The following is a 16,268-nucleotide window of genomic DNA, read 5'->3' as shown; positions in this document are numbered from 1 at the left end:
CTTCATATTCCATAATTTTCTATTAATCTATCTAACCAGTAAATTGCAAAAAATTGTAGTTTCCGCTTCTTTGTTTCTGAAATCTCCCCTACTTGTGTAGCTGTACTGTTAAAAAAATCTGTTTAAAAAATAACCACATCTGTTGCACTGCTTATTCACTGTCTAACATTGACTTCTAGTGTTACTCTGGACTGTTTTCATAGTCTTGTAATCTGTTAATATTGCTGCAGACTCACAGTTGATGCCATTAAGATCAGGTTCCTCACTAAGGAATCTGTTGTTGTCATATGGGTGTCAAGTTTATATCTAAAGATAGTAAGATTTGAAAATGATCTTAACAGCGGTAGGTAAATTATTTCTAAATTTGTTGACCTTAACAGGAAATTATCTACTTTTTATATTAGAGTTCCTCTGAATACAGACCAGTCTATGATCACCATCCTGTATGTGTGTGTGTGTGTGTGTGTGTGTGTGTGTGTGTGTGTGTGTGTGTGTGTGTGTGTATATATATATATATATATATGTATATGCACACACACACACATATATTTATATTTGTAAATGTGTGTGTGTATATATATATATATATATATATATATATATATATATATATATAATATATGGGTCACTGTTACATTGTCGAAACACGGTTCATCAAAATTGTGTTTCGGCGGACACAAGTTAGCAAAAGTGCATTTTTTTGAAAATGCACTTTCACTAAATAGAGAGTGGTAAATTAAAGAAAGCATGCAGTTTGCATGCAACATTAGCTGTAAATCAACATATAGTGTTGTTTTACAACTAATGAAACTATCGCTGACATTGTGGTACAGTGGGGATAAGGGAATATTCCCTTTTCCCCACTGTAGTGTGATCTCGGAGTGAGAATAATAAAGTAGGGGGTGGGGGGGGCACAGCCCCCTACATAGGTTCATAGGTTCATAGGTTGGTACTAGGCTATCAGCCCTAGGGCCTATACAAGCCTAGCCATAACAATTCCCTGGCTATTTCTTCCCACATTATTTACTTTCCTGGACCCCTGTCTAGCAGGGCGACTGACGTGATCCCTGGGGTGAATTTCCTTTCTCCCATCCAATCGTCAAGGTTCCTCTTGAAGAGGTCCAAAGAGGCACTCTGCTTGACATGTATGGGCAATCTATTCCAGTGTCTGGGGAGTCTCTGGGTCAGGAACCTATCCCTCCAGCATGTTCTGTTTACCTTGATGACAAGGTTTAGATCCCTGGAGCGTGTAGCTCTGAGGGATTGGGATTTCTTTAAGTGTAGCATGTCCAACAGCTCTGGGTTTGTATGTTAAGCAGAGATCGCCTCTGAGTAGATATGCGACAGAGTATAGCTGGAGTTTTTTAAGGTGGTCAGCGTAGGGCATCTGCTTTAGGCTTGTGGCGAGGTTTAGCTCACTAGAGCACATAGCTCGCAGTGACTTGGATTTCTTTAGGTGGAGCATGTCCATCAATTCTGAGTTGGACATGGCTTTGTAAGTCAGGCAGAGATCACCTTTGAGTAAGTGATATGCCACTGAGTACAGCCGGAGTTTTTTCAGTCGAGCTGCATATGTTTGAGGCCAGTAATCCTCTTGGTGAGGAACTTTTGTGGTCTTTCCAGCTGTTGGAAGTGTCTTGTGAGGTACATCCCAAATGGGGCATTGTACTCTATGATGGGTCTGATGAGTAATGAGTAGAGGGGCACTATAACCTCTTTATTTCTAGATGCGAACCCTTTAGATAGGTCACATAGAAGGATTTCCTAACTACTTTGGCAATATGATTGTCAAAGGAGAGATTACTATCTACCTGGGTCCACAGATCTCCTATTACCTCTTCTGTATTAAGGGGGCTGCCACCTATGTGGTAGTTCGTGGGTATTTTGTTTTTCCCAAACGGGATGACTATGCATTTTTTGGCATTTAGCTTGAGGCCATGACTTTGACACCAGGTGTCTGTCTCATTTTTTGCTTAGGTTGAGAGTTAGACTAGTTTCAAGGGAAAAACTGAAGAGGAGACTTAGTGGATCCGGGAATAATTTAACCGTATCTAACCAGCACTGCCCGCCGCGCAAAACCGTGCAAACTAAATTTTTTATAGCAGGGAAATGAAAGAGATAGAAATTAGCCCAAAATGGCCAATAAACTACTAACTTCTGGGCTGGAACCACTCCTCCAGGGACAGATAGGCTGCACAAAGCTCTCCTCTCTCACAGGTGAACAGAGAAACTTCCTTCTATCCAAGTAAAGTATGGGCAACTCAGAAACTAGTAGCACAGCCCTGAATTCAGCACTAGCCTGAAAACTGGACTATACTAGCTTAGAAAGGTGGGAAAAAATGAATTTTTTTTGTTTTTTTTGTTTTTTGAAAAGATAAGGCAAAACAGTAAAAAATACACTTAAAACAGCTTTAAACGACTACAAAATATCAGAAAAGGCTATCGCACTTTAGTGTCTAGCCTACAACAGTTAAATTATTTAAACAAAAAATTACTTTTTAAAAGTGCAAGCAGTCAAATAAGTACAACATGTGAAAAAAAACAAGCTTTTAAATCACAATAAATGCTGAAAAATCTGCGTTTAGGCGGAAAACAGTTAAGTACAGCAAGAAAGTACAGAAAACTGATACTTAATCACTCCAAAGTCTCTCTTATAAGCTTGAAGGCTTGTATCAGTTTAAGACTTTCTAGTGCTTCCCAGTAGGTTAGTTACAGGAAAGATGGGAAACAAGTGCAGATGTGGTCTTTTAAATCAGAAAGTTTAAAACTAAAAAAAAAAAAAAAAAAAAAAAAAAAAAAAAAAAAGTTAAAGTTAAGTTAAAGTTAAGTTAAGCTAAAGTTAAGTTTAAAGTTTAGAGATGGACAAACTGCCCAAACAGCCAATAGCTACAATTTCTGGGCAAGGAACCACTCCTCTCATGGTAGACAGGCTACCTAGTGCTTACCACTCTCACTGATAAGCTAGAAGGCTTCCCTCCAACACAGAAAGGCTTGGGGGGCTCAGAAGCTTACACACAGTCCTGGGTACAGCAAATTTGTACCTGGACTAGACTAGTTACAGGAAAGGCGGGGAACAAGTGCAAATGCAGGCTTTTAAGCCAGCAAGTTGAAAGAGATGGAAAACTGCCCAAACAGCCAATAAACTATAATTTCTGGGCCAAAACACACTCTTCCCATGGAAGATAGGCTACATAGTGCTTACCACTCCCACTGATAAGCTAGAAGGCTTCCCTCCAACATGGAAAGGCTTGTGGGGCTCAGAAGCTTACAAAGAGTCCTGGACACAGCAAATCTGTACCTGGACTGTCTAGTCCAGGTACAGACAGGAAACAAGCGCAAACACAGGCTTTTAAATCAGAAGGTTGAAAGAGATGGAAAAGCTTCCCAAGCGACCAATAAACTATCATTTCTAGGCCAGAAACCACTCCTCCTGTGGTAAATAGATTACCTAGTGCATACCACTCCCACTGATATGCTAGAAGGCTTGTCTCCAACACAGAAGGGCTTGGGGGCCTCAGAAGCTTACCAACAGTCCTGGATACAGCAAATCTGTACCTGGACTACACTAGTTACAGGAAAGGTGGGGACCAAATGCAAACGCGGGCTTTTAAACCAGAAAGTAGAAAGATATGGAAAAACTGTCCAAATGGCCAATGAACTACAATTTCTGGGCTAAAACCCACTCTTCTCGTGTTAGATAGGCTACCTAGTGCTTACCACTCCCACTGATAAGCTAGAAGGCTTCCCTCCAACAGAGAAAGGCTTGGGGGGGGGGCTAAGAAGCTTACCAATGGTCCTGGATACAGCAAGTCTGTATCTGGACTAGACTAGCTACAGGAAAGGCAGGAAATAAGCTTAGATTTGTTTTGTTTTTTTACAGAAAAGCAGCTAAAACAGCAGTAAATGCAATTCAAATGGCAGTGCAGGCCAGCACACTCGAGTGTGTAGCAACACTACAACAAATACAGTTCAAATAAATGCAATTAAATTATCAAATGACTAGAAAACAAGTGCAGAAGGCAGTAAAGAAGGCTACTAACAAGCAGTAATAAGTGCAGAGTAAGAGCGACTGAACAGATAGCAGTATGCAGAACAGCAACTAAGACAGTTGCAGTAAGAGCAGCTGAATAAAATATATATATATATATATATATATATATATATATATATATATATAATTTATTTATTTATTTTATTTATTTATTTTGAGGGCGGGAACAGAGCAGGATTAAGAGGCTACAGGGGTTGCCCTTCCCAAATGCTCTCTTTGTATACAGTAGGAGTGCCCAAAATCAGAATATGATCTTACTGCACTCAATTGAGTGAGCAAATGAGATGGGCCCAGAAGGAGTATCCAAATACAAATCTACAAGAGGGGTGGGCAATTTCAAAGCCACCAACATTAACACCAAAACAAGAACAAGGAGGGTGGATGGGGAACTAACTGTAGAGAGACAGCCACAACTTCAGTTGAGTTAATATTCAGTGAGAAACACAAATAAATAAATTAAATATAGTACTATATGGAAAAGAGCAGATAATACTTAAATTCACTTATACGTCCAGTTGATTTCAAGTAGATCTTAGCCAGCATATACATATATATATATATATATATATATATACACACACACACACACACACATATATATATATATATATATATATATATATATATATATATATATATATATATAGATGTATATATATATATATTTTTTTTTTCTTTTGGGGTCAGCCATTAAAAAAGATATTTTCAGCAAAACACATCTTAGCAAACAATATTGATTAGTAGGATGCACAGGGAGGAAGTAGATAGGACTTGTTTTCCTGCAGAACCTGTGATAGTGCTCACAAGTAAGTTTTGTTTGGTGTGTTTCACTTAGATATATTTGTTTGTTTGTTGTCTAATTATTTGAGCAGTTGGTAGAAAATGACTGGAGAATTTGTACAGAAATTGTTGATATCTTTGGACGTTACAAATGTAGACTTGTATATCCGGTAGTTAAGTACTGCAGTTTCAAAAAAAAACAATTGCCTAACAGACAGCACTGGGGCAAGCCACTGATTATAACTTTGCCCTTGGAGTGATGAGACCTAAACTGTGCATGAAAATACGCAAATAGTAATAAAATAATTAGTTATGTATGGATTAAGTAATTATGCCATACAGACGGTTAAAATGATATGTGCAATACTGTCAACCATTTTAAATAAATTGACAAAGACAACTGTAATAGGGAAAACCTTCATCTACTGCTTCACTAAGAATGTCATAAAGACCTAGTGAATTAGTCATATGAGATTTATTCTCACTGAAACCATGATGATTCAGATCTAGGTTCTCAAGAAGCATTGATGCTGTAAATGAGTTAGACAGTAATCTTTCTAGGGTTTGTCTGTTATCCCTATATAAAACCAAAGGATGATAATAATGAGTCTTTTTTGTCCTTTTTAAATATTATTAATTCCATGCAGTATATTACATTCATGTGCAGTCTTCATGCATAGTGCACCATATCTCATCATTAGTTGGCCTCTTCTTTTCTACCCTACCCCTACTCTCAAACACCTTGGCTTCCCTTTGGGTTTGGCCCATCCTTCTTCCTGGTATGATGTAGTATTCTAATACTGTTTTCTTTGCTTTTCCATTTTCCTCCTCTTCTTTCCTTCTTCTAGTCAGTGTTTGCTGTATTCTCCTCATGTCCAAGAGCCTCTTATCTAATTCATTCTCCTGTACTGTTTTTGGCCCCTTTCAGTTTTGAATGATGACGGATTCAACTTCAGTACTCAGCAGTCTGATAGTGTTCATTTCTCTTTCTTTCCAACTGCTGTCCTCTTCCTTTATGACCCATACATTGAATCACAAGTATTCACTGGTACCCTTTGAAATATGTCTCCCTAAATCTTTTGTACCTGCTTCTTGAGCACACCCACAGTCCCAAATCATGTGTGTCACTCCTGCCTCTTCCTTCTGACATCTCCAGTATCTATTATCCTACCAAGATCTTGGAGGTTAGGTATCATCCATGCTGTATTCTCAGACTTAGACCTCCTGCTCCATGTACTTTCTGCAGGTGCCTCACTGGCTGAGTTGCCTCCTGTCAGTATCCTGCAATTCTCTTCTATCATTCCTCTCATTTCCAATTCTTTTTTCATTGACCTTGTGCCTTCTTTCAATTAGTGTTTCATAAATCTGTTTGATCCTTTGCCTTAACTTTTCTATATCCTCCAGGGTGCCTTCATCTTTCCTTTTACCATTCCTTTATGCCTGCTCCTTTCTGCTGTTTCTTTCTCTGTATTATTTATCCAGTTCAATTTGAGTACCAAGTAGTTCCACCATTTGGGCAAGAGTATTCTAGATTTCTGTATTATCTCCCCCATTGTTTTAATTTAATTTTGTTTTGCTTTTGTTAACTGGGTTTTTCTGACTGTATTTAGTCAAAAATCTCTTTTCAACAGAGCCCCAGGGTGAAAAGCTCTAATGTACTACAAACATTTTTAAACAGATATCCAGTAATATACATGAACAGATATTAAATAATATACATTAACAACTGTGCATGCATTTGATAATTCATTTGCATTCATTTGAAAAAAGAGGCAACTATCATTAAATTTTACCTTTTAATCATTAAAAGAGGCAGTTTTTCACACATATTCCCCGGGATTCATGAACCTTGCGCCAGGCGCCCGCATAGCGTCGGCGTTATAAAGCCAAATATGGCCACCGAGCGATTCAGGAATGAATCAATCCCACGTGCACTACCGGCGTGCGCCGGACCTGCGCCGCCCCTGGCGTAGGTATGCTAATCACACTGTGTGCGGTATTGCACCATGCAAATGAAGGCAAATAGTGATCCACGAAGCTGGGCAGGCGTAGCGTAAGGGCACGGCAATGTAAACCAAAAAAAACGGTTTACATTTAGCCAAACATGACCAAGGAGTAATGGAAGGCTGTCAATGTCAGGTATCATACAGGTGCAATATGCCAATGGCGAAAGGCACCGAGAATGTCCAAAGAAAACATGCCCAAACTGTAAATAATGACATAAATGTTATGTACGCAGAAACCACAGCAGAACCCCCGGATATGTGCACAGAAGGTGCAAAACAATTAAATAATATGAGAATGTCCTAAAAGAGCAGTATAATACACATCAGATGCACAGCCACCACACACCATAGTATGTATGGAAAGCCTCAACCCCAGCGCAAGGGTTGTCAAGGAGTGGCGGCAGTGTTCGCGCCGTAACCATGTATTAGCAGTCAATGCCATGCAAATGAGGCAGATAATAGTGAATCGCAAAACCGGCGCCGGTGTAAGGATGGAGCAAACGGCGCAGTGGTAGTACACCGAGGAGTGGCCTACACGGGATACATGTCAATCGCAGAGGGGTGTGCCACTGTAGGAGGAAGCACATTGGAGGCCAGCAAACATGGGCTGTACAATGCACATCACAGCAGCAGGATTGGCGTGTGAGGAAATAGATGCGCTGAGAGTACATAATGCCTGCATAGATGCATGTGCACGAGGATGACTACGTTTCCCAACCCAGTCATGTGACGGCCTCCCCATCAACAACCACGGATATAGGAAGGTAACGCGGAGAATATGAGGAAATGCGGAAGCAGTGTAATTGGAGCCGTAATGAGCAATCAACACCAATCAATCCAGGAAGGGCAAACGGCGGCAGCTGACAACTCTGCATGCAGACTCCTGCAAAACGGGAAAGGGGAGGCATAGGAATGCAAAGATAGTAGGGGATGTAGTAGAAATGCAAAGAGCAAAGAACCGAAATAGCACAGCCAAGTACAGAGGTAGCATAACGGCGGCAGACAAAATGCATCATATGCCATGTTCCTGCAGGATGCACTGCAGGCAATAGTAGGTGCAACGTGCAGAAACAGTAATGTAAGATGCAAAGCTAAGCCAATGCAGGCAACTGTAATGTAACACTACAGGCAATACCGTTGCAGTTGCAACGGTAAAACACGAAGATAATCCACAGATACGGCTGCACAGAAACACCCAATGACATCACCGGGTATACAGCACAACAGTATAAAGTGTGAATGCACACAACACACAGCGCGATTTCCCAAACGCCGCACCGTAGGGTGTAAACACACAGGGAACTTTTAATATGTATATGTTGGGTGCCGCCGTGATGCATAGGTATGTGTCAGAGACAGACGGAGTTGCGGAGGAGGGTGCCGACAACTACCGTAGGCCTCATAGGAGAAGGAGAGTGTTCAGACCAAGGGTGACCTACCAGGGGCTGCAAGACCTGGAGATAGTAGAGCGCTACAGGGTGGACAGGGACACGTTACAGCAAATAGTGGAGCTGTGCCGGCCACGCCTGAGAACAAGAGACAACAGAGGGGAGCCCATCCCAGTGGACACAAAGGTATGTGTGAGCTTGCGAATACTGGCTACAGGTACCTTTCAAAGGCCAACCGGGGATATAATGGGTATCTCACAGGCATCAGCATCCAGGGTACTACACCAGTTCCTGGATGCCATGTTACGACATGCCCATGAGTATATAAACTTCCCCAGATCTCAGGAGGATTTGGCTAGCAATATGCGCCACTTCCACCATGTGGCACAATACCCGGAGGTACTGGGTGCGATAGACTGTACGCACATAGAAATCAAGTCACCGCCCGGGGAGCAGGGTAGACGCTACATAAACCGCAAGGGATACCCCTCCATCAATTGCCAGGTCGTGTGCAATGCGCAGGGCATTATCATGGATGTGTGTGCTGGCAGCCCTGGAAGCTACCACGACTCCCATATCTGGCATGCCTCACAGCTGTATCAGGTATTCGCCAGGGGGGACATCACACAAGGTCACCTTGTGGGGATGCTGGCTATGCACTGGAGCCGTGGATGATGACACCCATCAGAAATGCACACACACACATGCAAGAATGCCATAATGAGGCACACGCACAAACCAGAATAATCATAGAGCGTGTGTTTGGGATGTTGAAATCACGGTTCCGGTGCTTGGATACATCCGGTGGAGCCTTGCAGTACTCTCCAGGCACATGTGCCCACATATTCATAGTATGTTGTATGCTACACAATATGATTCTGCGGAAACAGCTGCTGCAGGGACATAATGGTCTAGGGCCACCAAGCCCGCCACAACTGCCAAGGCAAGCACAGGCACAGGGCGTTCAGTGCCATGAACACACTGTGCCAGCCCTAGTAGGTAGACGTAGGCGTACCCAATATGCCTACACCCTGGCAAAGAGGGAACGCATAGCACATACTTTGACAGCATAGGCCCCATGGACTGACACCTCCTTACCTGCACACACAGTGAAATGGATGCCACACAAACATGTCCGCCCGTAATGTGTACCGTATGGGTGGACCTATGTGTGACTCCAACAAAGGCACCACCCAAACACTGCACACCCAATAGCCAGCAGAGCATGGAACGCCAACACCTCAACTGCACGCCGGTCCTACAGCAGACAGCGTAGCCGTATGCTGCCACTGTCGCCGCAAGTCGACTACATATGTACTTATGTGCATACACAGATACGGAAATAGATATCAGTACACACGTAGAAATATATGTACACATACACAGATATAAAGTACAACAGGTTAATATGGAACCCAGGGATGCAAGTTTACAGATAAGTAAGACGCGAAATCCCCACATAGTAAATATAGTGAACAACAACCCGATCATCCGGGAGGGTGGGCAGAGCAGGGAACGCCAGCCATGGAAATGTCAACCTGCATCAATACATATCCGCGGGTCGGGATGATCGCCAGGCCACGGTACAGTAACGGGATATGTGCGTGTCATATCCATAGGATATGAGTGCGGAGGTACACGCCGCCGGCGATGCGCCAACGTAGGTACTGTGTGCAACCGTCGGTGCAGAAGCGGCAATCATACCTGTCAAGTGTACGTCATTATGAGGAACGTACCTCATTTGGGGTCTAAAACAGTTCATGTTCCTCGCAGTTCCTCAAAGTTCCACATTGAAATAGTCAGTCACACATTCATTGTTAGGAATGTATTTAAATGAAATCCTGGTAAATAGAAATTAATCATAGTAATTTATTAAAGGTTCTTCTTTGTAAGTAAATCAGCATATTTTAACCATCCTATGACCTTCGTAGCTGAAGTTGTTAGTAAGCCATTGGTATGTGTTCCACAGTTTGCCCATTTGTTCCACATTATGAATGTGTGTGTTCCTCATTTTGGAAATGGAAGGTTGAGAGCTCTGGCGGCAATATGTGTATGTGTGAGGTGAGGTTGTCGTGTGTTCTGCTGTGTGTGTGTAATGTGTGTGCCACTGTAAAATGTGTATGTAGGTGACATGTCACAGGCGGAGTGTAATAACATGCGTAGGCATACAGTACAGGGACCATAGGCGTATGTACAGCAGTACCCACAAAATAGTACTGACATCTCCTCAGTGGCTAGGTGCGTGGCGACGTAAAACGATGCAAAGCGGAAATGTCCCAGAATGTACCACAGGACCATAGCCAACAGGAGATGCAAAGGACGCATGTACAAACCATGACCGTATGTATGGCGGCCATATGGTAGACTCAACACGATAGGTCGGCAACGTTACACAGCATCAGGCATGTACGGCGAAAATACGAATGTGCTATCCCGGCACCGATCGTGGACACTTACGGTCCCGTAAATACCGCTGTGTGTTCCACGACCGTTAAGTAAGCGCCACACGAATAGGAGGCTACCGGTAGCATACAGGCCGTCCCAAGTACAGGACCACAATCACCGTAACTATCAGTGACAAAATGCCAATGGATAGTAGGCACGGACGAACATCCGCAGATATATAACCGATGTGAAGGAGGAATACGTGCAGGAAGCACACATGCAGGCGATACCAACACCACACGACATCAACAAAACAAACATTCCCAGAACAACAGACAGGTAACCTGAGCTCCCCAAGCAGGGATGGAGCACACACACAAGCATATCTTGTATGTAGAAATGCAAGACCCACACCCCGTACCCGTCACCCACATCCGCAGATATACCCCATCGCACATATCAAAGGGATAACAGCCAAAACCGTAGCAGAATCATACAGGCAGTCAATGACAGCGGCATACCCGCAACAAGCCGCGTGGGTAACACTAGCAGCAGCCGATGCATCCTTGCATCCGTTGTGTACAGGAATATAACAGCTATGTTACACATCTGAATGCACAACGCCATCGACAGACGCTGCCAGGACACGGACACCCACATGTCGAACAGAATACCATACCCAACACACACAATCCACGGCTAACACCACAGCGTAATGTACCTGACACCACACATAGCGTATGCAGTCACACAAACATGATACAATACATACCATCCCCACGAAGGTAGTGCAAATAACCAACGGCCACACGAGGAATGAACCATGGCCTAGTTTCGCGGGTAACGTACGAATGGAGGAGGATCACCAGTGATATGCGCATAACTACACACCGAGGAACAGCTATTGACGTGATGAACCCACATGCCTCAGGTGACGACGAATAAAAGGAAGACTCCCTGGATATTCAAACCGTATGTTCATACCGAACACAAACTGCATTGAAAGCAAGGAGTTAGAGGAGAATATTGACGAATACAGAAGCAAAGGCCGGAAAGGTAGGTCGAACCCACAAGATGTACTGGTGTGTAACGCATGATACGTATGACTAATCTGCACTGTATGTGAACGATGTGTGTAAGTAAAGATACCTGTCCATCAGGCAGAGAGTGGTGAAAGGTGGTTATGTAATGCTAAGCCGTGGAGCATACCAACGACTGTGGACAACGTGCACAGCAGTGGGACAACATGTACACGGCCGTGATAACCCAAGGTTCGCCATAGGGATTCCAAACACAGAACAATGCCACCACCCACGCTGATGCTGTCAGTGGATATCGAACAATGAAGTGCCACAGCAGGGGATAGGACATGTATGTATAGTGTCACAGCACACATGTGCATGGGCATATACCGTCGATGTCATACGGAATGTGCGCACGACGTGCACGTATCCCTCGCAGTAGGGGTGACTATGTCAATTATGTGTAATGCAAAGCTGTCATGATGGATATGTTCAGAAATCATAGACAGTATCACAGGCATAGCATGCATGATGGAGGGATGGCCTAATGTTATGTACATAAACAGGATATGTATGGCCTGAACATATGGGACAGAGTAGTAGCAGAATAGGTACCCGAAATGGAGGGAACAGCAAGTAACCATGTCCAAAGTTCCGTAGGAGGTGCAATGTGTGCAACAATGATGTCCGGCAGGGCCGTGTGTAAACACATGTGCAATGTACACAGTAGTGTCACCCCCCCCCCATGGTAGTGTCCACTGAACGGCAGAGGTGGATGTCAACTGTATGTCTATACAGTACTTTCGCTGTGGTGGTACCATGGGTCTGTGTCACCCTACCAGCAAGGGAGCTATCACATGACTAGTGACACAGTGTGTCCCTGTGGGATGTGCACAGGACCTATGTCCCACAGCACGGTGTGTGTCCAGTCTGTGGAGGTCACACAGATGCCCAGGCTGAGCAATGTGGCATGTGTGCACACATGCAGGAGTGCTCCTCCCACCCTGCCCACTGCAAACGCCATGTAGGAGTACTACATGCATCAGTAATGCGGAGAACATGGTCCATGGCAGAGTAGATGACACCACTGTGTTAGTGGTATGCAGGTGAGTACAGATGTGTTTCATGACTGTCATTTGCATATGTAAACTGTCTGAGCCGGGTAGACATCACGGCATGACTATACTGAGACATGTAAAGTTGTATCCATTGTGTAAGGTACACCACCTATGTGTTATTGTAACACTGCCTGCATGTACATGTGTGTATGGCATAGGTACAAGGGCACCCAATGTATCAGCTAGACATACGGTCCAGAAATGCGCAGCCCTGCACATGTGTACCCACGCCATAGTGGTATATGGCAACCACAGCACCATGTGGGGCATGTGTGTGTACAGCAACCATGTACAATGTGATATGCATGTATAGGGACAGTATCCATGTGATACACACTGCATGACTGTCACTATGCAAAGGTGATGTGTATGCACTATGTGTGATGTAACTGATGCAATGATATCTACATGATATATCTGCCACACTGACACCTGTATGGTTGTTAGCAATATGAGTAGGATGAGCTAGAATGCTGTCAGGTATGTAGATGTGGTATATGTAGGCATGGACAATACTCTGTGACAGCATGTAGTGTATGTAAGCAAATAGTGAGCATGAGGGGCCACATGACTGATGACTGTGCAATGTCACACGTACCTGACTTGTAGTTAGCATGATATGCCTGCACCACTGTGTGACCTGTACAGGAGGCACATGGCGTAACATCCTGAGACATAGGGTACGATGTGATGCTGGATGTGTACATTGGCAATACCATAAAGTGGAATGGCGCTGAAGGGCAAAGAGCAGATAATGTCTGAGTTGATACCCTCTGTACCACACCAACCACCCATGCAATGGTATGACAGGTGGCAAGCATGTGAATGTGGTGTGCTGCGGCGCACAGAAGCCCAACAAGGGTGCCAGTAAAGGCATGGAGGTCTTCAATGAGTGTGTGAAGCATGTATGTGAGGATGTGGCCCAGTGCCATACTGAATGGCCCAGTCATGGGTGTACAAATGCAGCCCCATACGTGCAATGCAGTACCACCCATGTGTAGTGTGATAGATGTGGTAGTGTGGTGGTCAGGGTACACAACGTACATGAATGGGCTAGCAGTCAATGCAGTGTGCTGCTGCAGAGACATGAAACAGCCAGGTTGGCGGGATACAACAACTACGGAGAACGGAGGTGACATTGGGACCGTGTTCTCGGACATAACTTGTGCATGGCAGTACTATGTATGTGTCCACAGGGTTAATACAATGTCCAGTCATGGATTGGAACCCTGTAGTGAGTGAGAGTGTGTATTGTTGGTAGGTACCCCATTGGCAGGCATGATGCCAGCAACATCTGTGTCGGCAATGCCTGCAGGAGTGTTGTATGCTGCATTGAATGTGGATGTAGCCAAACAGCAGAGACATACCAGCACACTGCGTGAGGGCCCACACTGCAATGTATGGCAGTCATGTGTAGGTAGCTAGCTGTGGAGTATGTGATGCACCATGAGGACACACCATGACTGTCAGGTGACACACCACATACATGTGAACATAACTACCGTGCAACAGCCTGCACATGTGCCCATACAGCACGTGTGCATGGAACAGGAATACCACTGTGGCATCTGTGAAAAGGCCAGTACCACCATGTCTCTGTGTGGAATAGCATGGTCCCTACCAGTGCGTAAATGTAGCGGAAGTGCACTGTGATATGTGTCGGCATAGTCATGTAGACTGTCCATCGTACGGGGTGCCATGCCATCAACTACCTCTGTCAGTGGATGTCGGTAGTACTGGCTGTAGAGCGTATGTACCATGCATGCTGCGATGGTCGTGTGTCTAGGGTGTGGCTAGCAGGGCTGAGAAGCATGGATGTTCAGCAAACAGAGGGGGGATGTGTGTAGGCATAGCACACAGACACATGGAGGTTTGGTGCATGCCAAGGATAGTGTAGGTATGGTATGTGTCGTGTAATGTGTCACCCAGCTATGCCTACTGCATGGCCAAGCATGTGTGGGTACATGGGAGTCCATACTAGGGAAGTGCGTGTTGCTGTCAATACATAGCAGTAGCAACTGTCCTAGGTGCAATGTACAGTATGCCAACACGGCCAGCATGTAACCTGTGGTGTACAGTGTATCCACCGTTGCGTGTCACAATGCGTGCGGTCACGAACATGGGTATCTGAACATGGATTACCTATGATGCAATGTGTCTCGGGAATATACAGTATGTGTGTAAATCACTGTGTGGTGTGGGAACCACCCACCCGTGTGTGTTGCAGTCCAGGTATGTGCCTGGGAGGTATGATCTGTGTACAATCTGGAGTGGCAGGTGTGCCGTGTAGGGCATGGAGGCAGGTCCCAGGCACTGCAGATAAATGACATGCGTGCCGTACTGTGTGTGCAGTGCTTGTGTACAGCACAGTGGAGGGTGTAAGCATTGTCACACATCACTGCATGCTGTGCCTACCTGTGACAGCCCTGCTGGAGACATATATGTGACACTGCTACACAGGCAGCATAGCATGTGAAGATGTACATGTGGGCTGCACACCTTAGGCAGATGTCCACAGGTCATGTGTGCCACGGTAGTGTGGATGAACACGACTATCAGACTGGACAAACACCACATGCCTGCATAAGTACAGTATGACCATAGTCAACAGTCCCAGTGACAGAGTAGGCCAATGTACAGTATCCCTGTGTGCAGACCACTGGCTACTGGACACCTGGCTAGACACACACCCGGAGGGTTAATTCACCATTGAGCCATCACATGTCCCAGTCCATGTGGGCCATACAATGTCATCACAGGGTGGTCACAATAGCAGGTGGCAAGGCAGACACGGTGTACCAGGTGATGTGTCATGTGTGCATATGTCGAGTAGCACAGCCATTCACATGTCTGCAATATACTGGTGCACGATGTATACTGTTACATGATGTATGGAACTGCACTGTCACCCACTACAGGGCCATCTGACACAGGTGTGTTGTGACAGGTGTAACCCATGTTTGCACAGGATACACACCACTGTTGTAGGCAGCCATGCTGGTGGCTACCACTGATATATGCAGTGGTCATACAGACATACCGCACACAGTGTCCATGCATAAATGTCCATTGTCGTGGACGATGTGCTGCTATATGAATGTAGGTGTGTGTTGTGAATGCTACACATCCAGATGACACCATCTGGCGCAGTCATGGTTGTCAACACCATTACACACATCCACAGCAGTCAGAACCCAGTCCTGACAATGTGTGTCAGTCACCCTCGTACTGTGTGACATATGTGCACATGGCGGAACACCTCCCACTGTCATCTAAGATGGCTACATGATGGCCGGAATGTGCTGTGGAAATGTACAATGCTGGTAGCCCAATGAAGTACCTGGAATCACACACAGTACCCTATGGCAGCCATGTAAACCATGCACAACAATGACCGCCCAACAGACACAAACAATGCATTGACATGGAACATGTGGACATGACACACCCCACTGAGGTATGTTTCACATATTGATGTACAATTGTCATCTATGGCCATAGCATGGAAAAACCCGGCC

The 16,268-nt window shown here is 44.7% G+C and overlaps 1 protein-coding gene across 2 annotated transcripts in view; it reads left to right on the top strand.

Moving 5' to 3' along the window:
* The window catches only part of PARVG (parvin gamma), a 3,368,585-nt gene that overhangs the window by 3,209,253 nt on the left and 143,064 nt on the right, over nt 1-16,268 (top strand). The gene's annotated exons all lie outside the window — the stretch shown is intronic.

Source organism: Protopterus annectens, chromosome 11.part0 (genome assembly GCF_019279795.1).
Source record: "Protopterus annectens isolate FY-2018-M chromosome 11.part0, PAN1.0, whole genome shotgun sequence".
Lineage (NCBI taxonomy): Eukaryota > Metazoa > Chordata > Ceratodontiformes > Protopteridae > Protopterus > Protopterus annectens.
This window is presented reverse-complemented; position numbering and strand designations above follow the sequence as displayed.